Source organism: Stegodyphus dumicola, chromosome 1 (genome assembly GCF_044657685.1).
Source record: "Stegodyphus dumicola isolate Sdum_Otavi_A_Nest chromosome 1, ASM4465768v1".
NCBI classification, from domain to species: Eukaryota; Metazoa; Arthropoda; class Arachnida; order Araneae; family Eresidae; genus Stegodyphus; species Stegodyphus dumicola.
In genome coordinates this window covers 287,259,447-287,285,777 of record NC_140768.1, presented here as the reverse complement: position 1 = coordinate 287,285,777, position 26,331 = coordinate 287,259,447, and the positions used below count along the sequence as shown (strand labels likewise).

At 34.4% G+C, this 26,331-nt stretch overlaps 1 protein-coding gene across 1 annotated transcript in view; it reads right to left on the bottom strand.

Moving 5' to 3' along the window:
- fw (CUB and Sushi multiple domains furrowed) overlaps positions 1 to 26,331 on the bottom strand; it is a 180,939-nt gene that overhangs the window by 82,692 nt on the left and 71,916 nt on the right. The gene's annotated exons all lie outside the window — the stretch shown is intronic.

Here is a 26,331-nt window from a genome sequence, read left to right as displayed (position 1 = left end):
CTTCTTTATTATCTTCTATATTAATTCCAATCCAGTTCTTTCTAAAACTTTAAGAATTCTAATATCTTAATTTTTATAGTTCATTATTATGATGAATTACATGGTTCATTATTACGACAGACGGGGTGTTAAATTTGCTCCTGCCTTTGTTTTCCATATAATTATTGCCATCGCTCCTCCCATTTTACAGAATTTGTTTTGCTCCTGAAGTAAGGGTAAATGTGTCTGACCAACCTCAAAACAAACTGAGTTTTTTTTTTTTTTTTTTTTTTTTTTAAATCTGCGCAAAAGTCAGGTTGCTACTGTTGTGGCGACTAATCTCTCTTGTCTAAAATCAGAGGAAGTCCACGAAACTAATCATAGCTAGGCGTCGAGATTGCGTTTGTTGTTGGCAAGAGCCTTGGACACCATGCAGGTAAATGTACGACTTTGCTCAGTTCCGTCCTTGCCGCATATTTAGAGTGCCCTCATGCTGCACAGACATTATACATTTACAAACATCTATGTCTTCTCCAGTATTCGAAATCAAACCCTTCGGCACGATAGTCAGAGTCCCTAACCACTACCCTGGTTGGCTGGCATCAAAGTTGCTGTTTTTCCTAATTTTTAATCAACTAATGTACTAATATTTTTTTAATAAACTAATTACTAAATGTTGATTCGCAGATGTTGATAAAATAATTTATTAAACCTACCTGCCAATATCATCTTATTCCAATATCCTGAGTTTACAGACTTCTGTACTGCCTAGTTTGTAAATACTAATCAAAGCCCGATAAAATAAAAGTTTATTTGTTAAAAGAAACTAGTAGCAAAACATGGTTCTTTAAAAGACTTCATAGCTTAAAAAAAAGTTTGTAACATAAGGTGAACAAAGAAGCAGCAATTAAATTCTCGTTAAGAGTGAACACGTTTGGATCTCGAAAAAGAGGAGTTTTGCTTCAATTATCGTCACCCTATCTAATGAGAAAGCAAGTATCTGTGTGAAAACTCAGAGTGGGAAAACAATAGTTTTACTATTTAAATGCAAAAGCCTTTTGATCAATATAATCAAATGAAGCAATTTTGAAAGACTATAATTTAAATATCCATTTTTATTTATTAATGCTAGGGAGTTTTGAAATAATTTTCATAGTTAGTATACTTATGCTAAATGAATGAGAATTATTTAGTTTCATGTCAGTTTGTAAAAATTACAGGAAAGGTAATTTGTTCCAAATTTCAACCACTCAGTTAGCCGCCCAGTAACCAGTTTTTTAACCAGTTACTGGTTGAAGTTTTTAAAAATATTTTCCTCATTAGCGTTATGTGAGAGTCATTTAACATGGATTACTTTTGAAATAATGGAGTTTAAAGAGATTTATTACAAAGAGTTATTTTTATAATATAAAAGGGAAATAACAAATTAAAATTGACAATTAAGAGATTATTCCAAATTAAAGTTAGATTTTAATCATATTTATTTTCCCTCACTGAATACTACGTAGTAGCAAATACGAGTATAAAATATAAAGATGTTTGCATATCAATTTATTTTAATACACTATAAGAAATTGTAGTAAAAAGTGTACAGCATTCTAATTCTTATTTTTATAAAACTTTTAATAAATTTTATAATATCTTTTCAGTTCAGTTCCTAATTTTACAGATGCACAATTCCGTAAAACATTTATAAATATTATGCATACCCCTCTAATTTAATAAAAATTTCCAATTTTGTGTAATTTCTATTGAAGCCTTAACCACTGGTAAAATAACCAGTGGAAACCAATTTTTAAGGGCGCTTGAGGGATTTCTCGAAAAGGCCTCCGTTCAGAAGTAAAATATAACATCTGTAATTCTGAACCAGTACCATATTCTGTTCTTTAATATTACACAACCAACCATTACATAATTTACTTAACACCAATCATTCTCCAGAATTTCAAATTATTTTTTTTAATATTTAATTTTTTAATTACATAATCATGAGGATTATTTAATTATATTTGCACTACATTCAGTTTTATTATAATTAAACAATTTCATCAATAATTAATATTTATATACTAGCGGAAGTACCTCCGATGCCAGTTAAGTTAGGCTGAGAGTAATGCATCCAATAATAGAGAAAACGATACCGCTGTCATTCTTCTCTAATAACGATGCAAAAAATACGATTCATAGTCATACATTTTTCACTCTGATGCGATATGGAACCCACATAAAACTTTCGATAGAAAAATAAGCTAATTCTATCTCATTATATCAGCAACAATGGCACGCAGTTTTGAATGATTTTCGTCTTTCTAAACAAATAGTCGTAAAAGCTCAAGTTCCATCCAATATTTCACCTATATTCAATTTTAGTCGATTAAATCGGGCAAAGCATTTATCATAATGGATCAGAAATCAATAACGCGAACAAACAAACAAACACACAAATAGATATTCTTCTTAATATGTATAGATTTTGTAAAACTTACACATTTTTAATTAACAAACTCTACGATTTGAAAGCGAGCAGTAGCGACAGTTTTTGAAATAAAGCATTTTTATCTCCAACGTTCGAGAGTGTTGCCACTCGGAAGTGCGAAAATTAGCGCTTTCAAAGTTTTTAATTAATATCTCGGCTGATTAAAGTCGTACGAAGATCGGAATAGTCGAAATGGCTTCCCAATAATTTTTGGAATCGGGAATAATGTATTTAATGCTATTTTTATTTCATCGTGAAACTTGGAAATTTTTTATTTACAAACTATAGGATTTGAAAGCTAGTAGTGGCAACAACTTTCGAAAGAAAGCAGATTTTAATCTCCAGTTTGCGAGACTTGCCACTCGGAAAAATGAGGGCGAAAACTGTCATTTTTCCGAGTTTTTAATTAATATCTCTGATTTTAGCTACTTTTTCTTTAAAAAAAAGTAGATGTCGACCTTTTCCAGGACCCAGAAAAGAATTCTAGAATGTCTGGTAACGATAGCTATAGTAGTGACTGAGTTATTAGTCACTATTATAGCTACACAAAGATTTTCTTCTTTATATATATATATATAGAGAGAGAGAGATTACAAACACATAGACTTTCTTTTGTATATATATATATAGAGAGAGAGAGAGAGAGAGAGACATTAATTATAAAAACATTCAATTATCGCAGGTTTTATTATTTTCTATATTAATATTCAAAACATAGTTTTATGTCATTTTCTGTGCTAACAACGGTTTTATTCATAATTATGCTCCTTATTTATCTCATTCTAAAAAAATTCAAAATTTGTAAAAACAATTAGTTCATTAAATTTTAATAATGCTTCGTAATTGAAATGTTTGAAAAAAGTTTTAAATTGATTGCTTAATTTATTCAGACCAAATGCTTAAAAGTAAATGACATAAAATTTCAGTTAATTATTATTTGTATAAAAAGATCAATACATACTTGTATTTTAAATAGAATATAACAATAAAAATTAAATATTTTTATATTTAATGATTTCGAATAGTTTTATATTTAATGATTTCGAAAACATATTAGCTGCACTAAGTAATTAACTGATCGACCCATTTCTCTGCAAAAAAATTAAGTATACATTATTGACAAAATACTACAGTAAAACGAACCCACAAAATTTATTAATTAAAAATCATTTCAAATTAGTATATGAATATCATTATGTTTTTCTTATTATATATGTGTTTAGTCTTGTATCTATTTACATACTCTCTCAATTTGTTGTATTGTTGAGCATTAGTTAAGTGTAATTCCCAGGATAGAAAGCAACGCGGGAATACTTGCTATTCATATTTACTTGCTATTCATAGTCATTACGCTAAACTATTCATAGTTTAATCTTAATGAATGTAAACATTCATTAAGATTAAACTATGAAGGACAGAGGAGTTGTATTTCTAACTATTTATTAAATAATAGAGATCATACATGGCAATACTGCAATATTTTTCTTTTCTAGATATTCGACATTCGGTTTGTTACGCAAGTAAAGATTTTGAATAGATGGTTGAAAATAAAATCACTCCAAAGTACGAGTACATAGTACGAGGTTTAATTAATAAGTTGATAAAATGATAAATTTTTCAGTGTAATAAATATTGAAAAAAATTTAAACATTTTTTTGGAAAGTATTCGCTTAGAACATTATTATATTACATCCACTTATATACTATCCACATCTATTATATTTTCGTAAGTTATTTTTTAAGGGTAACCGAAAAAAAAAAAAAAAAAAAAAGAAACCAAAATGCAAGCGGGAAGTCAAGAATGCTTTGAGACTGTAAATTGGAAGTTTTCAGATTGTTTCTTTTTCCTTGATTTTTTTTTTCTTAACTTTCTTTCTTAATTTTCTTCTTTCTTAAAGCTTAATGTTTTCCCTCCGCTACATTTTTACATTGCGGAAATCTCACAGTTAGCGGGGAAAGTTGTGGCCTTTTCTTGTGCTTTTTTTTAACCGCATACCGGTCTCTGATGTTACGTTTCCTTAGACTCGTTAGGCGATGTGTGGAAAAGAGAAACATTCCACACCTGCTAGAAAGTACCTTCATCAACGGTTCGTAAGCAGAAGATTTAAAAAAAAAAAGTCATCATCATTTTGACTTCCTGAGGTTCTTTCACCAGCTGGCTAATCATCCATTCGCACGTTATGCCATTAATTGGCCGGATCGGTTTGAAAAGAAAACTACCGGTTCAGTGATTGGTTGTTGTTTGGGTTTCCTGCCTCTGGATATAGGTCAAGCGCAGAAGATGCAAGATCAGACCACCTGGAGTCTGCCTGACCTGCCAGTGATATGCATATCGTTTATGATTTCTTTGTCTAACTCTTCCTCATCTCATATTAAGCTTGCTCGTAAGAGCTTTCTGCTCACAATTTCGGGATACGAGAAATGCATGTTTTGAAAACACCGTATTTGAGGAAAGCTTTTTCTCTTCATACCCTTTCTAAATTAATGGTTAACATACTATTATACTCATAACCAGTGGTTCTTAACCGGGGGTGCAGGAATGTATTTTTGGGGCTGCGGGAGAAGCCCCTACCTAGCCATAAAAATATTAAATATCATTTATTAAATTTCTTATAATACAATATTTGAAATCTGCAATAGTGTCCTCAATATTGAAGCTTATAAAAATTGGTAGCACCTAGCTCACTTATCGGCAAAAGACACAGAAAAGAGCCGGTGCCGATGGCGTACACACTACGCTACGAAAAGGCATGAAACGCTACAAGCGAACGCGAACAGGCAGCTAGGTGACGGAGAAAAGAAAAAAAAAAAAAAAAAACTTTGTGGGAATACAAGGGGAGAACGTTATCCCAGCTTGCACATGCGCTGAGTTCAATATGTGCTACTCCAATGGAATCCACGGATTCACAGATTTGTATCTGCATCTACTTCGCCTTTGTTAGGTTAAGTCAAGTTCAGTCAACCACTGTGTCTGCGATATGTGTATTCTGACTTGTCCAGAAACCTCTTGAGACTAATACATTCCTAATTGGCCGTTCAAGCCGAATAGGATTCTGATATTACAAACGTAAGAACATAATATAATGTTCTAAATAATGTGTTACATAATTTCTAAATAATTAAATCGATTATAGTGAACCCCACTATGTCAAAAAAAAAAAAAAAAAAAAAAAAAAAAACCGACAATGGAACGATAAGTATGCCGGTTATGGATTTACCTGCACAACCGAAAAAGATGGCACGCAACGACCGCAATGCATCTTGTGTTCAAACAAAACTGTTATTTAGTAAAAGATTTTGAGAGTAATGATGCATTGCTGAGGCTGGCCTACTTAGCAGACATATTTAGCCATTTAAATGAATTGAATCTATCAGTGCAAGGATTTGGTATAAATATAATAATATCTAGTGAAAAATTATCTTCATTTATCGCAAAATTAGAAATTTGGATACGTCGAGTAGAAAAGGGGAATTTTGCAAACTTTCCCTTGCTTGATTCTGTTATTGCGAAAAATGAAAAGAATACAATTATACCCGCCATTGTAATAAATTTGAGACAATTGAGCGAATCATTTAATGGATATTTTTCTACCGGAAATATTACCAAAACTCAGAGATGGATACTGGATCCACTTCTATTTGACTTAAATTTGATGGACGATAGTGATCTGAAGAAAGATCAACTTACTGAAATGCGAGCAAGTGGACATGTTCAAATGGAATTCGAACAATTAGAATTGCAGCAATTCTGGTGTTCACGGTTACAACGTTAACCAGAGTTGGCGAACGGTGCACTGCAGTTACTCTTACCCTTTGCTACCACCTACTTGTGCGAAATGGGATTTTCATCGCTTTTGCATATAAAAACTAAAGCGAGAAATTGCTTAAATGCAAGTGATGACTTACGCGTATGTCTTTCGAAAAAGGAACCTCGCTTCGCCAGTATAATAATGAACAAACGACAACAGACTAGTTATTAATAAAAATAATATTGTTTTGTATTTATATAAAATGTACAATGTTTTTCAATAAACAATAAGTTTCGCAAAAAATGTATTTTTCTAGATTAAAAAAATTAAAACAAATTTTTCAATGGGGTGCGGAGATATATTTTCAGATTCAATGGGGTGCGACTCGCTAGAATGGTTAAGAAACACTGCTCATAGCTATTAACTTCGCTGACAGGCACAAAATCAAGACTCCGCTATGCTCTTTGTGCACAAATGAGCATAGAGAAAGAACAAATTTGAGTTGTCCAAGTATAATGTTAGGTTATGTAAAGAACGCTTTACCTTATACCATATGATGTAAATCTATTTCATAGTTTTTCCAACATTAACTATGGCTGGGACAAATGTGTCCCAGCCTTTGACTTGAAAACCGTTTGTCAAAAGAATCCCAAATGCTAAATTTACCTTATTTATGACATATTTTGTTTACTTGGATAGAAAATGGGGTAATTTTTTAATTCGTATTCAAAGGGTTAAGACAAATTGAATTTAACCGCATATCGTTACATGATCTATTTTTTCATTTAGAAAGAAAATGTAGCGCTTTAGAAAGAAACGTAATTTTTTTTATTAATGACGTGTATTAGAAAAGTCTAATCGTCCATGTCCCAAAAGAATACGTAATTTATATTATCTTGCGTATTTTGAATTACTTATTGGACAAAGCACACAAGGGCTATCTGCCTAAAAGAAGAGATGCCTTCGAGCAGTATTTTAAGGAAAATTGGCTTATTTTCACTTTACATATGGAGAAAATCATGAAAACTCCCATGCAGCTGGTTCGTTAGCCGATATTGGAACTGAAGTCGAAATTTCTGTGTTCATTGATTTTATCCGGCTTGTCCTTTGGTGGTTTAGTTTGGTTTGGTTTATGTGACTGAACGCCGCCCTAGTCAGGGGAGCCTGACTAAGGTACCAACGACCCCGGGTTCGAATCCCGGAGAAGGCATGGATGTAATATTGTCTGTTCCTTCATAGGAGGTAAAGGTAGCCTCCTATTAGGTGCCTTCACAATAAAATGGCCACTTCTTCTGGCCTTAGGAGTGGTCAGTGCCGTTATAGGCAAGTGCCCGCCATCGGAGGAAAAAAAATATGGGAACCGGCCCACCAGCGGCGGAGGGATAATAAAGTCGCTGAACACTGGTAGTTCTGACTTGGGTCCGATTCTAAGCAAATGGGCTGGCTGCATGGGTGTTTTCGTGATTTTTTCTATGTGTAACGTCTATACGAGCCAGTTTCCCTTAGAAAGTCTTCAACGAAGGCAACCGTTCCCTTAAGCAGATAGCTCTCTTTGTCATAATCTGAATAAATCAAACCAAAACTTTATGGGAACCTAAAAATAATCTTCTTGGAAAGTTAGCCCTATATAACGGTCTCTTTTCGCTAGTTCATCAGCAGCGAGTAACTAAGATTGCTGAACAGTGACCATTCAGCCTTCAAATCACAGCAAACTGGTTATCTCTATGGGTGTTTTGGGACGTTTCTTGCATATAAATATAATTACGAGCTAATTCCCCTTAGAAAGTCTTTCATGAAGGCATCCATCTTCTTAACCAGATAGCCTCCTTGCGCTTTGCAATTTTTAAATAATTTGAATTAGCTTCCCATAATTCAAAGTGATTATTTATGAATGAATTAATTACTTGAACACAGGTAAAATATCGAGTATAATCATCCTTAACTTCAGTCAAAGTTTTCATTAATAGAGCGATATTGAAGTTATGTTTCAGTTATAAATAATTAGTTGATTCTTATTACTTCGAATTCATCAGCAGCCGAGCAGTAAAGACGTTCAATACTGGTATTTCGATCCGAGGTTTGAATTCTGGCGAAGAGGCTGGCTGCATTGGGCGTTTTCATGGTTTTTCCCTTGTGTATTGTGTATACGAGCCATCCCTTTAGGCAGATAAACTCTCGAGTGCTTTCCAATTAATTAAATAAACGAAACCTTTATTCCTTCTTTCAGTTATGTTTATATAAACTAATTAAATCTTCTTCAGAAAGCCTGAAAGACGAAAATAATTTATAAAACAGATTTTCTGAGAGTTAATTAAATATGAATCAATTTTTTGAAGTCGCAACATTAATATCTAATTCCATAAACCCACTTGCCTATTAAAAAATCGGACGGAAATGAATGGCATGTTTTTCAGTGTCACGGACTTACCTTCACGTAGGTTCTTTAAATTCTTGTCAGTTATTAAATTTTGTTTTTCCCGAAACTAATTTTAGACTGCGTGCAACTCATGGGGGTAATGAATTAAAATATTTTAAAAATAAAATTGAGTAGTTTTTTTTAATAGCGAATTTTAAAGGGATAGTTACTAATATAAAGATTTGCGCATTGCTAAATAACATGTTTCAGTTTTTGTTCGGAGAAATATTTGTAACAGTGTCGCATATCTCTACCTTTCATTTCATCACACCATGGACAACTTTTCTTGAAAAACTGGTAGTAGCAGCAAACTGCTTTCACTAACGAGAATAATTTTTTATATTTATAAATTTTCTTTTTTGTCGTAATTTTTTAGTTTTACTTAAAACTAGATTAAAAGCTCATTATTCTAAATCCGCTTAGAATTTAGTAGGTTTAAAGAAGTTGTGGCTAATATAACAACAAAATTATTTTATCACTATAAAACTTTATACGTATGAAAGTTCTACAGAAACATTTACCATATTTGCCGGCGTATAAAACGCACTTTTTTCCTTTGAAAATAAGTCTGAGAAACAGGGTGCGTCTTATACGTCGATTATCAATTTATTCGGAGTTAACATTTCTCAAGTTTGTGAATGGGTCAAAGCTTCATGGGATGCTGTGAGAAAAGAGACAGTGGTTAAATCATTTAAGAAGTGCGGCATTAGTAACGCACTGGATGGTACAGAGGATGATTTGGCTGTATGAGGATTCAAGTGACGTTTCATTTAGCTCTGGAAATGAGTGTCTGGGTTTTTACGCAGAAGGTTAAAAGGTGTTATTTCCCAGATAGACTGGGTATTTGCGGAAAGTATTACTTCGTATTTGTATTACTTTATATTTAAAATACTGTGAATTCATTATAATGTAATACAGTAATACAGTTTTATCCTTCAAACATGTGTATAAAAAAGGGGGTGCGTCTTATAGGCCGGCAAATACGGTAATTAACGCATTTATTTATTCAAATAAATATGTCTCAAAATAATGTACTTGTGTAGAAGTAAAGTAAGTAAAACTGTAAAAATTAGTGTAGACACTAATTTTTACAGTTTTACTTACTTTACTTTAAAATAAAGAAAGTATTGTAATCGCGAAAAATTTCGGGTATCAGATTTCAGCGTAAATACCCATTTTGACCATTCTCGAATCCATTTTCAATATTTTTATTGTGTGACCTTTCCAAACGAACTCTTTATTCCAAAAACGGATTGTAAAATGGATTAAAAATGTATCCGAAATGGATTTTCTCGTGACGTCTCTACGTACGTATGAATGCATGTATCTCAAAAACGGTTTGTTGTAGAACGTTGAAATTTTATATGTGGTTCGTTATAATATCTAGTTGCGCATTTTCCGTTTTTATTGCAAAGGGCAGTACCAAATACAGACCCCCCTAATCTGGCTTAAAAGTCCTTCTCCGGCCTGGGAACAGATCTAGGCTATAGTCAAGTAGGGACATCCCAATCAAGTTGAGGTGAACAAAATGGCAGATCTGTTTAATGATGTTAACACTTGTTTAATGATCAATGATCTATTCAATGATCTTATTCAGTTATTTGTTAAATGATCTGCTCCAATGATTTGTGCTGATCTGAGCAATGACACTAATATCATCCTTAACAGGAGGGAACATCTAACTGGTAAATACCGGCAATAAGAGCTCCCACCTCCATAGGGATAGTGAGTGACTCTGACTACAGTACCGAAGGGCCTGAGTTCGAATCCCGGAGAAGGCATCGATGTTGTATAGTGCCTTTGCGGCATGGGACACTGCAAATATATGTCGAGCCGAATGGGCTTTCATGTAGTTCCGTGGTAAGGGACGAGGGGTGGGAGACCCTCGGGCAGCCCCCGGTATTTTTTCCTCCAACATTGGGGTGAATTGCGGGAAAATCGCACTGTCACTTATCTGGTGCCCAAGGCTCTTGCCAACGACAAACTCAATCTTGTACTCCTTACTACGATAAAATTCAAGAGCTTGCTGCAATTGTGTTAGACAAATGAGATTAGTCACAGCAGCAAAAACCGGTAGTAAACTTCCCTGGTTTTGCACAAATAGCTCTATCAAAAACAAATTAATAAATAATTATTTTCTTCATTCACATTTTTATTAAAATAGAAGCTAAGCAAACACACAAAACTTGAGCTATCATAAATTGTAATGAAGACAGACTGGCAGGGAATCATCTTTAAGTCTAAAATAACAACTGAGCCTTGAGAAGCATGTAAAAGACCCTTTAGTTAAAACTAAAAAAGAACAGTAGGCACATGTAGTACTTAACGACTCAGCCAATCACTTGTGACGATGTAACGTAAAGTAACAGTCAAATGTAAAATTTAAATTCAAGTAAGTAATCGAAGGTTACCAAATCTGTTAAATGCGAACTTGGCTCACAAGCCTAACCGTGGTAAATATTCAACAATCGGCAATTATAATATAAGGCCGAATATTATAAATATTATCTGCCGAAACAAGAAGCTAGCAACGTCGCCTCGAAAAGTAGAACACGCTATGGAAAAACTCAGCTTAAATGTACGCGATCAAATTTGTAGTCTGGTGAGAAACCGGAAAAGTGACAGTAAAGATTCAAAACATAAAATAGTTAGATTAACATAACTGGATGTTACGACTTATCACCTGTAATACCTGGTAATAACTATAATGTTCTTAGAAAATAATTGTAAATAAAGGTCTTATTTGGCTGCCAGCGCGTGGACAGTTACTGAACACTGGTAATTCGAACCGGGTTCAAATTCCAGCGAATGAGTATTTTTAGCTTTTTCTTTACGTGTAAACAAAAGTCTTAGAAAGTCTTTCATCGATGTACGCTTTCTGCTGCCCAGACACTATAATGGTTACGTGAGCCTACTGCGATACCAATGGACTCGCGTTCGAATCCTGGAGAACGCGAATCCTTTGGTATCGCGTTCTCCAGGATAATTTCATAGGAGGTAACGGTGCTCCACCTATTAGGTGCTTCCACAATAAAGTGCCACCACTTCCGGCCTTAGTAGTGGTCAAGCCTAAGTCAGCTGAGTTAACACCTCTAACAATCCAGTGTCCTGGCTTTCTTCCTTCGCTGATGTAATAATTACAAGGGATCAGGCAACATATTATTTAGAGTACCGTCATGCCGCAACGAGACTATTCATTTACAAACATATATGCCTTCTCTGGAATTAGAACCCGGACCCTTCAGCATGGGAGTCAGCGACACTAATCGCTATACCGGTTGGGCGGCCCTGACTTTCTTTGTTGGTTGAGTGCCCGTTAATTGGGGAGGGAGGGTGTGTAGGTACGCTTTCCTTTAGGCAGATTACACTTACGGGGGTTTCTGTAAAAGCAGTTAAGTAAAACTAAATCAAAACCTTACTTATAGATTTAAAAGTATTGAGGTAGAAAATCATTATCACATACTTTTATATAAATTTCAGCTCGTTATTATCACTTAATATTTATTTAAATGTATTAAAAGATAATTTATTACAAAGGCTGATATTAACTGCCTCTTGAAGCAAACAAACTTTAAACTTGTATAAACTTATTATTAAACCCATGGTATATGGGTTGGATGATTTTTAACATTTTCATTTGAAAATAATAAATCTTATTACTTATTATTTTCCGCATATATAAAGCTAGGTTTAAAAAAATGTTAAGAATTCAAGTATAATGATTTTAAATATTTACCTTTTGTTGAATATAAAAGTATATAGATAAACTTATTTTGACTGTACGGAGGGGCGCACATTTACCTGTTTCTCTCAATTTTAAAAGTACGTCTCTATTACTATGTTTTGTGTTTGGTCAGATCTTCTGATATGAATTTCTCTACTCGTATATCTTAGGAAATCAAATACACAATGATGAAACAATAACGTGTAATTTGCGAAAGTTATATTCATAACAGATTGTCAAACCTGTTTACATGCCAATAAAAAGAAATTTTGAGGAAAATGTTAACGAATATTCCTTTGTACAGCGTGTAAAGAAAAAAAAAAAAAAAAAAGATTTCCCAATGATTATCAATGGACATCGCACTGTCCTTTTCTGTCTTACTTTTGAACAGCCAATTTGGGAAATATTTTCCAGTCCAAGGATCCTAAACAGAAGACTGAATAGCGTTGCGCCAAGGAAATGATTGGAAATCTAAGACTGTGACCCGTTTTCGGAATAAAATTACATTATTTTGCTTCTTCTGGAGCTAGCTGAATACAACACGCAACTATTTGGAATTTAAATTTCGGCAAAAATGTTTGTGTAGACATTTATAAATAAAGATTTGTTACTTTTAAGGTAATCTTCTCATCGGCAGTGATAAATTCTTAAAATACGTCTCTATACTTTGGAATGTGTAACACATATGAACCCTTGAAAACCTTAAAAAGAGCGATTATCAGTGTTTAAAAAATACATGAATGCATTTTTTAATAAAATAATTTTCTTTTTAAAATTAAAAATGACAATTCACAAGTCAAACATTGCTTATGAATTTCAGTCATGTCACAAAGCTACGAAGAACATCCGAGATATTTATGCCGTGGATAATAACTACCCGGCAGTTATGGTTAAAGTTACCTCGGGATGTCAAATCGTTAAATGGTTATCGTGTTAGGATATCATATACTTTTCTAAGAAGCCATTTGCATGAACTCGAGAAGATATTAACAAAGATAATTTCGGTAACTCATCAACTCTCAGCCAAGAGCAAAAGCACAAGCATTTGACCATTAGCATATCTCTTTTTGCACAGCACCGAAAAGGTTGTTCATTTCTAAACGCAGAATCACCAGTAATCTATTGTAATAAATTATAACTACAGAAATAAATTTAAAAATGAGCACCGTGATTAGAAAAAATAAAATAAAATTAAAATTAAAAAAATTAAGCACTGCAATGATATACGAGATAAAACAACCCCCAAAATTATATTTGAACGGATACTGACTTCCAATTTGAAATCGAGGATGTTGGTTTGACAACCAAGTTAAGTTGTGCTGTTTCATCCTTATCCTAATAAATCTGCCTCTCCGTGTGGTGCTTTCTGGGTAACGAAATCTATCTGAAAATTAGACGGTTAAATGACCGACGCGCTCCGTCTTAGCTAATGGTGAATGCCTAATCCACCAGTGTTTTGATGCTGAATAAATGGACAAACACATACAAGTTTGTTAGTCAGTATACATATTCAGTTCCCTAATGGTGTAAACTGAACTTATCAGCTATTATATTATTAATATTGTATTATCATAAAAAATTATATTTTTGAAAAACAAATCGTACTGTAAAATATCACTGGAGATGTCCTCCGTTTTCGCACGGACCTAGGGCGCCGTCTGTTAAATAATTTATGTAATGTGCTGTAAGGATCTTAAGTTTTACTAACGTTTATTTTGTTTTAAAAACTTTCCTATCCTTTCTTATTTTCCACTTCCGGCCAGAATAAACGCGTGAATATGTTTATGCAAATTGTACTTGCTAACGCTTAAGTATTTAAGTTGTGGCTTTTCGCCAAGAACAGAGTTAGATGGAGAGAAAGTGAGCCTCCTTTGCCGCTATATTCCACACGAGCTTTCAATCAGTTGCTGTCCGCCTTTAAGTCCAGAGGTTTAGTCCTCCCAAAATTTAAAACGTATTGTAGTTTTCCGCAGTCTTCACTCTACATACGTAATAAACTAAAAGGCCAACCTTGTAGAGACATTAGGTATTTTTTGTAAGCAAGAGAGATGAAAAATTAGCAACGCCTTCGCCGGGAATCGAACCACGGACCTCTGGATACCGGCCCAGTGTGCAGAACCTCTACACCACGAAGGCACGCCAGAAGGAATGTGGGAGAAATACCTTATATACTCCCCCTTTTAAAGGGCGACTGGGGCTTTTAGAAGACCCAATCGCCAAATCCTGGGTGTGGAAAGTCATCATCCACAACTTTTTTAGTTCGGGCGCCACTGTGGAGACATTAGGTATTTTTGGAAGCAAGAGAGATGAAAAATTAGCAACCACCTTCGCCAGGAATCGAACCAAGGACCTCTGGATACACGCCTAGCGTGCAGAACCACTACACCACGAAGGTACGCCAAGAAGGAATGCGAGAGATGTACCTTATAACCTTAGTTATCTGTATAAAGTATTCAAAGTTAGTTCTTATTTAAATTTAGTTAGTTCTTATATTTTTTTACGTTCAGACCACAAGTAGTTGGTCTTTGTATCCCTAAGTGCGGGAGTGCCTGTAATATCGTGGAGAATAAAGGGTAATTAAACCCTTCTCATCTTGTTGTCTCTTTTACACTCCATAAGACATAGTTTGTAATCAGACTCACTCTCTCGTCAGGACACTTCATGATCGCCAAGCAGATAAGGAGAAACAGAAGTCCTGATAGTGTCATGCAATCCATTTTAATTAACCATATTTCATATAATCAAGGACTGGAACTGTCCTGTAAATATAAAGTGGGAATATCCTCCAAAGCATGGAAATGCACAAGGAACAGACTGTAAAAAAAAAAAAAAAAAATTAATGTACTGAAACGTATTTTCGTGGTAAGCGCTCGGCCATTCAGACGGAGTGCTCGTTATCTACCGGCGTTGGTGAAGGTGGCGAAACAAAATTCCCGGTGTGTCTCCAGTAGGACTGCATGTAGTGTGGTTTTCTAGAAACGCAAAGCAGGAGGGGCAATACCTACGTTACCGACAATAAACATAGGATATCCTATGTACTTCAACCTGGACCTGAACTCATCAGCTGAGTTGCTGAGTAAAATACACACATTAAAATAGGTTATGAATCCGGAATTCAAGTGTCCTGTTTAGGCCAAAATGCATCAGAATCGCTGCCACAATTTATTGGTTGCAGCGATCAAAAGATGTTCACAATAAAACTAATAAATATAGCCATTTATTTTTTAATATTTCATTACTAAACTAAAACAAACACGTCTTCATTTTACTTGCCAAAAAAAACTTCGATCGAACTAACGCTAAAATGAAAAACTTTCTTCGCCATTTGTCAAATCGGTCCAAAACACTCGACCAGAAACTTAACATTCGGGTCACACATGAAACGATAATATCAATCGTCAGTCTTCACACCAAGTAATTGCAAATGCTGCGATTTTTATCACTCAGCACTTTGAAAACTAATGATCATTAACAGCAATCGATGAGGCATAACATTAGGCTTAATAAACACGAGATATAGATTAACCAATTTCAAACATCCTGTAAGAAGGATAGCTTCCAGCGAACGTCATTAGATTGCAGCCATTATTCATGGATTGGTGACACATAAATGATGCTATGAGGAGACATAAAATAAGTTATATACCATTTCAAGAGATGCTGTCACATTCATTTCAGAAAGAAAATAAAGATCCAAGCGAGGATATATTTTAAGACGTCGTCGAAAATGGCTTTACATTTTGCAAACCGTTGTTTCCCAGTGCCCGTCGTAAAAGAGCTTATCGAGTAAATTTGTCGGTGAACCGGATGTCATGCAATCCCGCTCAAGCGGCAAATCCATAGAAATCTGATGGAGCAAAAGAAAAGTTGTTATGTTATAGCCTTCAGAAATGTCTTAAAAGCGCTGCAAGTCATCTAATTTATCGCGGGTGACAATAAAGGAAAAACACAGAGGGAATAGAACTGAATAAACTAATGAATTATAAAGAAGCTTGAGCTTTATGAAACTCCCAAAGCAATACATCAAAAATTGAGATCAAATTTTGAGAAAAAATTCTGTTTTGTGCAGAAATTCTATAAAGCTGTAGTGATTTTCCCCTTAGTTAAATTTATTATTCTTCGAATGATTCCTGATAAATAATTTATTTCCTTACTTTATTTCCTCAAACAAGACGTAAAAACAGTTTGACATTCTGATATGTGATAATTTAAAGATTTTATTTTTCTATCAAATCGTTTATTCGATGGCATTGTTTGAATTTGATCACAACGAATAACATATAGGAAATAGAATAATGAACGATTTTTGTGCATAAAGCAACTTTCTAATAAAAGGAAACGTTTATGGTAACTATGAATTTTATTTTTTAATGTGATTTAGTCATCTAAAATTAATCAGATATAAATAGCGTTGAAGATATACAGTTAATTAAATTAAAACATACGCTTTATCTAACTACACTTTTCATTTTTGTTATTATATATGTACGTAAAAAAAAAGAAAAACAAAATTCTAACGTTAAATTGTAATAGCTTCTAAGAGTCTCATTTTTAATTTGTTTATTTCCTCCTTTTTATCCTAGAAATATTAACACGCTTATAGTAAATATTTCTGTAATGCGTCGTTTTAAAATTAATCCTTTTCATACGATTTTTATGCAATTCTCATGACCCATATATATTTGCACGCCACAAGAAATTTTTCAGCAAATATTAATATTAAAATCTACAAATCAAAATTTAAGTTGACTAATGGAGATAAAGTAAAACTATAACTGGAACAATGGTTGCCAGAGCCTGCTCCGAAGAGAGATTGGACTTCTATTTCCCACCCCCTCCCAATTTTGAGGAGAGCCTCTGTCACCTTCCACCAATCCACCCTCCACCCGAGAGGACTTTCGGCTTGCCGCATATTTAGAGTGCTCTCCTGCCGCACCGACACTGTACATTTACAAACATCCATATTTTCTCCGGAATTCGAACTCGAGCCCTTCGGTACCGTAGTAGGCTCCCCTAACCACTATACCGTCTGGGCGACTTCATTAACGTTCGTGTTAGAACATGAGCATTTCTTTTCTTCTCAGCTTTTCTGTCCTGCTGTCTTCTGCTTTTTCTAATTTCAAACATATTATAAAATTGTGAAAAGTACGAATATTATTATTAAAGAACGTGACTAAGGTATGTACGTCTATATCAAGAATGCTTTATCAGGAATATAGGCAGTGTTAAACTGGTCATGACCGCAATCATGTTTTTATGCACCCGCTATACATCAGGTTCTTTGTCTACTGCGTTAAAAGTTTCATTGAATGCATGTATATGTTACCGTGAAAGACCGAAATTGGAGAATGTCGACTTTCACCGGAGAATATCAACGTTCACCAAATACTTCGGTGAAAGACCGAATATTTCACTACATTCTTGTATATTCGGACCCTCACTGGTGTATGTCGACAATCACAGATATGCTCTGGTGAAATTCGAAATGAGAGGTCATAAAGTACCATAATAGTTTAAGTTGTTGCAATAAATAAGATTTGAAGCACATAATTTAGTAAGTTTTTTATTACTGTTATTTTATTTTCTCATTTAGAACGTACTGTATAATTAAGTAAGTTTTTAACTTCTATTATTTTCCTTTCTCATTTTGAATGTATTGTGTGTTTTAGGTTCTCATGTTCTTAAATTCTTATTTCAAGTCTCAAGTGCGTTTATTCGCGACTGAATTACGGAGAAGAAAATATAATATTGTTATATGTTCAACATTCACCATTAGTACATGGTGAATGTCGAAATTCACCGGTGTAAGTCAGAAATAAGAGTATTTGGAAAATATTTCGGACATACACCAAGAGACTATGTGAATGTTGACATTCACCGGTGAAAGTCGACATTCTCCAGATTTCGGTGTTTCATCGTAACATGTATTTACGAAAAGAAATTTTAAGGATTTAAACTTGCTTATTTAAAGTTATAATTCTTAAGCTGATTCTTATATTGTCCCTTTTGTACATATTTTGTATAAAAGGAAATATTTTGCTTATATACATGTAAAAAATGGCCATGCAACTTGTAACTGTATGATGTAATGTGCCATCTAGATGAGCCCATACACGAGGCGTTGACGATGACGAATGCTGACGATGATGAACTCGATGAGTATTACCGATATTTATTAGTGATGTTTTCCCTATATACATTTGTATACGCCCAACGGAAGTTTAAAAAAATTAAGACAAGGTAACAAATTTAAGAAACTTACGCAACAACAATATATAATGCCTTTAATTGTTTTCTTTGAAATGTAGTGAAACTTTTACATAGCTCTGAAATTAGTTATAATAATATACGTAATCACACATCGTTGTCCAATAGCTATCTAGAGATTTTTTTTCCCAACCAATAGCATAAATTGACGCTAGATCGGTAGAAGATACGTAAATTTCACAAAAAATGAATAAAAGCCAACTTAAAATTATCCCTTTCTTCCTTTCAACTACAAGCCAAAAATCATACAGTTTGTCAAATAGGATAGATACGACTGCTTCAGAACAAATGGCTGCTTGAATTTGATCTGTTTTAATATATTTCATTCTATACGCAAGAGATTGTTTAGTGACGCTTGCAATAATTTCATCAAATAAAAAGCTAATATTTATGTTACGAGTGTCTTTATTAAAATGCAACGTCGACTAGTATTATGTATCTTTTAAAATTTCTATTTCAAATATGTTATATAACACGTCTACGAAGAGCCAGATGAAGGACAAATTTCTTGATATTCGTCAGGCATCGTTAACCAAATTTGAAAAATGCAAAAATGGATTGGAGTGCAAGCCTTTAAATAAGATCTGAAGAATAATCATCTGATATTAAGAAAGATTTAATATATCATACGATAATTTAGCATGTGATTGAGAAGGAAGTTTCATATTTTCTTCTGTATATCAGTTCTTTCTCTGTGAGAATAAAATACCTTATTTCTGCTTAACACAACTAATCGCAAAATCTATGTTCAGAAAAACGCTTTTAAGAACCCATTTGAGCCTTGAGACATTTGAATTCCAGCAGTTGGTCTAAATGTTTTCAATTAATGGCAAGAAGAATTAACTTTTAGGAAATTTCACAACCAAGCTAATACGAAACAAAAATACGGCAAATAAAATTAAATTAAAAAAAAATAAGAAAGAACGAAAATATGAAAGATTTCAGATTTTAATTTACGCCCAAAGGGCCTTTTTTAACGTTTTGTGTGTTACCTTTATTTATTAAATATCATGTACTTCGTACTTAAACCATAAAATTCAGTTCAACATCAATATCGCAAAATAATTTTAAAATGAGCATATCTTTAGAATTTCCGATACACAGTTACGCGGGCTGGAGATAAAAGGTTACCCCCCCCCACACACACACCTTCGTACAGTGTTGCCATTGCTCGTTTTGAAATCGTTGAGTTTGTTAATGAAAAATTCGTTAAAGTTTTACAAAATATGAAATAGATAATAAAACAAATTTCAAATTTGGGCTTCTAGATGCCCATATTCGCAGGAGGATTACGTTATTCAAAATTGGATGGGTCTAGGTACCGTTTTGTTATCACAATGCGAGAAACATACATACATTTATGCAGAATATTCATTTTTAATATCTTTAAATATAACGTAGGGCCCTAATATTTGGTGGCAAAAATTTGAAAAGTGAACCGACGTTTATAGTGAAACAACGCAAAATGCCAAAGCAGAATTAATAGCCATTCTGGGCTAAAAAGCATTTTTGTTATTTTTTCCATTGATTCTGCAATATTATTTCAATTAGGTTTGAAGTGTACTCGAAAGTTTTCATAGCATGTTTTGTACAAGAGGCTTTCGCTCCTTATAGGGAGGGTCATTATTCTTTGACCACAGTTTCCTCCTACGTAAGGCAGGAAAGCCAACAATCTAAAGCAGGAGGCGTTTTTATGCTGATAAACAGGAAATTAAAGCAATCTTTCTCTTCATTGAAAAGGATAGTGATCCCTGAACATGCGTCATCATAGTGATTTGATTTTAATACACAGTTATTATTTTTTGTTTACTATAGCGAACGGAAATAAGATAAGGCATGGTATGATAAGAAAAATGGCATCATTCAGACAGAGACGGTTTTTTGATTATTGGTTTCTTCTTAGGTCAAAGTAGCGATATTTTTATGCCCACATGGAATTGAATATGGGAACTTCCTCATCCTAAGTTTTGGTCCAACGTAATCAAGATCTCCCCCTCTTTTGCCCCCGTTTGGTTTTCTAAGAATACCTATTCGGAAACGTCAACTTTGTTTGTAATTATTCGTCACCGTATGCCGCCAGAAAAACAGGTCTTGATTTGCTAAAATTCTCGTGAGATTCAGCATCGTTCTAAATTTTACGTTTCTCTTTACTATTATATTAATATTAAATCTCAATTTAAGACTGTTTTTTAAAAGTTACCTTCGTAATAAAATGCTGTAAAGTTTAGCTTTCTAAAAATAAATATATATATATATAATATTTTGGAAGTCGGTGTATTTTTTGCATATGTTTAGCATATTTTTATCCTATTACATAATAATTATTTATACATTTTTATCAAACCTTATGAAGATATTACTTTTCGTTCAACGACATATGTCGGCTGCTTCGGTCTATCACTTATTAATCAAACTAAAGCGCTCGCCCAGTTTTAAAAGATAATATTTCAGCTGCTGTAGATAAGATCAAGAAATTTATTTATTTTTTGATAAATGAGACAGAAAAATCCCAAAATATATTTACGCTATTAACTCGAATATAAGACTACTTTATATACATTTTTTTCCTTGGGGAAAATTAAAAATTCAAGGCCATAAGACCCATAGGTGGCTAGCGGATAATGTTCAAATGAGTAACTGTTGAAACTCCTCCAGGCGGCAATGCATATTTGTAAATGTTGAAGTATGGAGTGATATAGGTTCTTAATCCCGTTCTGCGATGCATTCTGTTAGGCTTTCCTCAATTATTCCTCCAGATTTGCGACATTTTGAGGTTACGGATTCTGGCCGCCTACCTTATCCCAAGCATGTTCGACTGGCAAAAGGTCTGGTGACCTTGATGGCCAAGGAAGAGTATCAAGAGCTAGAGGGGGAAATGTCATAGTCCTCACACGTATACTGCACACTAATATATCTCTATGGGGCAGAGAATTCTTCGGCACTGATTATGAGCACAATAGCCCAACAGTGCCTTGCCAACCAGCAGAAATCGATCTTGATACGAAACTACAAATTCCGTCAAACTTTGAGTCATATGCGGTATGCACTGATCGATCAAAAGGGAACCAAGTCATACGCTGTGGCTTCTGTGTGATGCGAGGCAACAGCAGTGTAATTGCATGAGACCAATTTCTGTTCCAGGCTGAGCTTGCAGCACTTTGAGCAGCAGTTCAATACAGCATTCTAGTTGGCCATGAATTAAACATGCATTCTGACTCAGCGTCAAGTCTCCACTCTATATGGGGTTGGAAAAGTCAGAATACCGTAGTCAAGCAGATTCAGAGAAATATCGGAAAATGTAATCTGGATTTTTTGCCGAAAAATATCAGACTAAAGCTCTATGAGTCCGTGCACACACTGGAATACCAGGCAATGAAAAAACAGACAAAATTGCCAAATTGGCAGCCACGGTCGAATGTACGCGGATACTGTACATACGATGGCCACATAAAAACACGACCATTAGAGCTCTTTTAATGGAACAGTGCAAAGTTCCTGGGATAACGACTCATAATAATTAACCTTCCAAAGATCAGAAATCCAGTCTAATCCAAATCGAATTTGGTATCGAATTCTCTGGTTGAAAATGGAAAGGGCTGATTAAGCGGGTCATTGGTAAAAGAAGGACGCTCAACTTTTATCATAAATTTTCAGTTAAAAAATTTAATAACTTCATAAATCAGGAAATAAAATGGAAAAAACTTTGCGTAGCGGAGAAATAATGTGTGGTACATGAATTATCATGATATGAACTCGTAAGAAAAACGCTGCAGTTAGCGCTGATATCCTTCATTGTAAGCTACGATAAAAATATTTATAAGTAGGAATAATTTTCGCGCATTCTTTAAAAAAAAGATTTTGAAGGAGAATTAAGACCTTTTTTATCATCTGAATTTATTGCAAATCATATTGAACATATTGCCCTTTTCATTTGGTGAAAAGAAAAAAATCAAATGCATAAATGTCCTTTATAAATTCTTAAAGGTACGAACGGCAACACCTACGCGGTGGAGGGAAACAAAGTCTAAGAGCTGTAATTATGACTCCTCGTATTTATGAGAGTTCAGTGCTCGGAATTTACCGTGAACTTCCGCTCGAGTTATGTTGAATCTTTCTGAGATGTTATCTCACAGAAATAAAGTCAGCTTTTGTATACGAGAGACAACTATTAGAAAAAAAGAAGAGGCTTTTCTGTATCGCTTAATGGTCGCTTTTAATAATGTGTTTCTTTTTTCAATCTTTTGTGAATATCCTTCGAATGAAGAAAGGTTAAAAATATTATTTCCGCATTTTCGTGATAAGCTTTGTGTGATATTAAGTGTTGAATTTACTTACCAAAATACTAAGCCATCTTACAGAAAAGAAAATAAAACTGTGTATGCTTTATAAGGTATTTCTCCCACTTTCCTAGCATGCCTTAGTGTAGTGGTTCTGCACGCTGGGCCGGTATTCTAGAAGTCCGTGGTTCGATTCCCGGGGAAGGTGGTTGCTAATTTTTCATCTTTCTGGGTTTTCCAATTAACCTAATGTCTCTGCAGTGGCGCCCGAACTAAAATGATGTTGGATGAGGATTCTCCACACCCAGGATTTGGCGATTGGGTTCCCTAAAAACCCCAGTCGCCCTTTAAAAAGGGGAAGTATTTAAGGTATTTCTCCCGCTTTCTTAGCATGCCTTCGTGGTGTAGAGGTTCTGCACGCTGGGCCGGTATTCCAGAGGTCCGTGGTTCGATTCCCGGCGAATGCTTTGCTCATTTTTCATCTCTCCGGCTTTTCCAATTAACCTAATGTCTTTACAGCTTAATTAACTATTGGAGATTATTAAAGAGAAGTTTGGAAATTCTGAAGTTGATTGAGGCATAGGAACAAGTGCTTTAAACGTAAAGGATTCGTAATATAATTATCATTTACCGACCTGCATTTTCCATGCACAAATTTACCTGCTGTTGCTTACACTAAACGCTAAAAATGAGTTTTAAGCAATTTCAAATTGTTGTTTGAAGATAACTTCAGTACATGCATCTTATACAATAATATAGAAAAAGTAAATTTTAATATGCTGCGATAATGCTAGTATTAGAAAATTCTGCAAAATTGCGAGATAGTGCCTTCCTCCTTACCACTTACCTTCATTGTGTAACTGGAAGCACGTCTGGTTGGCAATCGGAAGGTACAGAGTTCGAATCCCAGCGAAAGCATTGCTGATTCTAAGTATTACCGGCTTCAGAAAAATCTGTTGCCGTTGTTGTGATTTGCCGTTGTCTCACAGTAACATCAGAACAAGCCTACGAAATTCATCGTGGCGAGGACTGCAAGATTACGCCTGTCTGTTCTGCCTCCAATTTTGATGGAAGGCATCTCGGGGAAAAGGGTCCGATGATCTCTCAACTCCTACTAATCTCTAGAGAGGACTTTCGGCTGTCGCATATTTAAAGTGCCTCCATGTCGGACGGACACGATACATTTATAAGCATCCATGCCTTCTCCGGGATTCGAACCTCCGCCCTTCAGTACGGGCAGTCAATGTGATAACTACTATTCCCATTGAGCGGCAGAAAAATCTAATGACTTAAAATGTGGCGCAAGATAATTCGCAACCACCAGGATTTAATGAGGAGGTCCCTGCCTGCCCTGTCGCCTTTCAAAATGGGGACGAATATAATGTATTTTCTCCTTTTTTTAACGCGGGCCTTCATTGCGTAGTTGGAAACATGTCCGGGTAACAATCAGACAGTCCGGATTCGAATCTCGTTGAGCGCACTGCTGACTTATCATGCTTCCTGCTCCGATTGGATTGGATTGGATTATTCAATTATGGCAAAGCACACGAGGGCTATTTGCCTAAAGGAAGGGATGCCTTCGTGGAGGACTTTCTAACTTCCTGCTCCGAAATAAGCTTAATGATTCTAACTATGACTAATGACTCTAACTATGCACTTTCAAATACCCACCCTTCTTCAGGATTTTAACACAGGTTAAAATATTATTTCCAAAACACAGGTCAAAACTATACCGGCTGGCTCCACTACCACCATGACAAAAAGGAGACTCGGACATTCTGTGAGTGCAAGCATCGCTTTTGTTGTTGGACATTACTTAAAAGCAACTTATATGCACCCAATCCTGCTGTTTTCTTAACCTAAATCTTGGAAATTATTTGCCTGATCCAACATCTTGACGAAGGCTTCAACTTATAAGTTCCGTGCATGAATCTTGCAATAATATGTTGTGTAGGCAATTACACAAAGATTCAACAATTTTGGAAATATTCTTTTGTTTTGCCTTTAACATTTCCTTAACTTTTGTTTAATCATGTGAAATTTTGTTGCATTGAAAATCCGTGAGAAATGATCTCACGGAAATAACGGATTCCTCTAAATAATAGCAATTCTATCTCAACTGCATAACTCAGCCTATTCAACAAAGAATGGTGCGATGGCACCAAAGGGCATTCTCGATCCGCTTTTCTTTAGCTTCTTTCTTCTTACACGACCATTAGTTCCGGATCGATTGTCTTCCACAACTGATTAAAGTTTCACATAACCTTAAGGGTGTTCGGTATAATGTTCAAATGCCAGTTCATACCTACTAATCAATCTATTTTCTTTCTTTTCATCCTGAACAGAAATAACCGTAAGCTTTTATTTTGCTTAACTTAGCTTTCTAGCTCTATAAGCGGCTGTAGTCAGAAGTATTCTTTATGTCCTATCAGTGGTTCACCCGGAACAAGTAGATGCATTGTTGTCCATAAAACGAGTTGTTCAACAAAAAAGTACAAAATGAATTCAAACTAACGCAAAAATAAATTCTGTTGCGAAAAGTTTCATAAATATCAAAGAGATAAAGATATTGTTTACTATTATGTATTTCTAGGTTAGGAATTCGATAAATATCAAACTCTGCTTTTCATTTGGCAGGACTGCGTGTTATATGATTGAAAGACGGGTAAGTGGAAATACGATATCTAATATATTTTAAATACTTTAAAAAATAAGAGAATACAAATTTTATTTTAAGGGAGGTTGAAAGCGTTTTTAATAATAATTTAAAAACACTTTAACAAATTTATTTAATACTATATTTATGATGTTTAGAACATTCTTTCTAAAAGTCCTGACTCTAAACTAAGCTTTGCACTGAAGTTTTTAAGATGGAAGACACTTTTTAAAGAAAGAATGGTTAAATTTATACCTCCGAGGAAACAATTTAATCTCTCTGCTTAAACAAAATTGTCTTCGATAGGACAAAAATGCAAAACTCTGGGAAAGAATAGAGAAATTTAACCGAAATTCAGTTAAGAACAGATAATCAGGAATTTTACTGGTGTATCCTGGATTTTTTTTCCAAGACCTTTTTCTCTAGTAAAATGAAATTAACAATGCTGTTCTTCTTCTTGTGTAATTTTTCGTGAATTATTTTTAGAGTATTACTTTATAAACATTTAGAAATATTGCAACATTGGAAACGAAGAAGTTTAGCAGAATACAAAGAAGAAAACAAAGCAGAATCTTATTTAATGGTTCAATCTCCCACCGCAATCTTCGAATTTGTGAGAAATAACAAAATAAAACATTTAACACTAATATATTTCGCGCATTAAAGTGGAAGTTTAGAAAAATGAGTGCTATCATGTAAACAAAATCGGGTGTGTTCTCGCAGAGATTCCAATCACGAATCTTCTACTTATTGGCTGGGTGCCACGGTAACTGTTTCTGCTTACTAT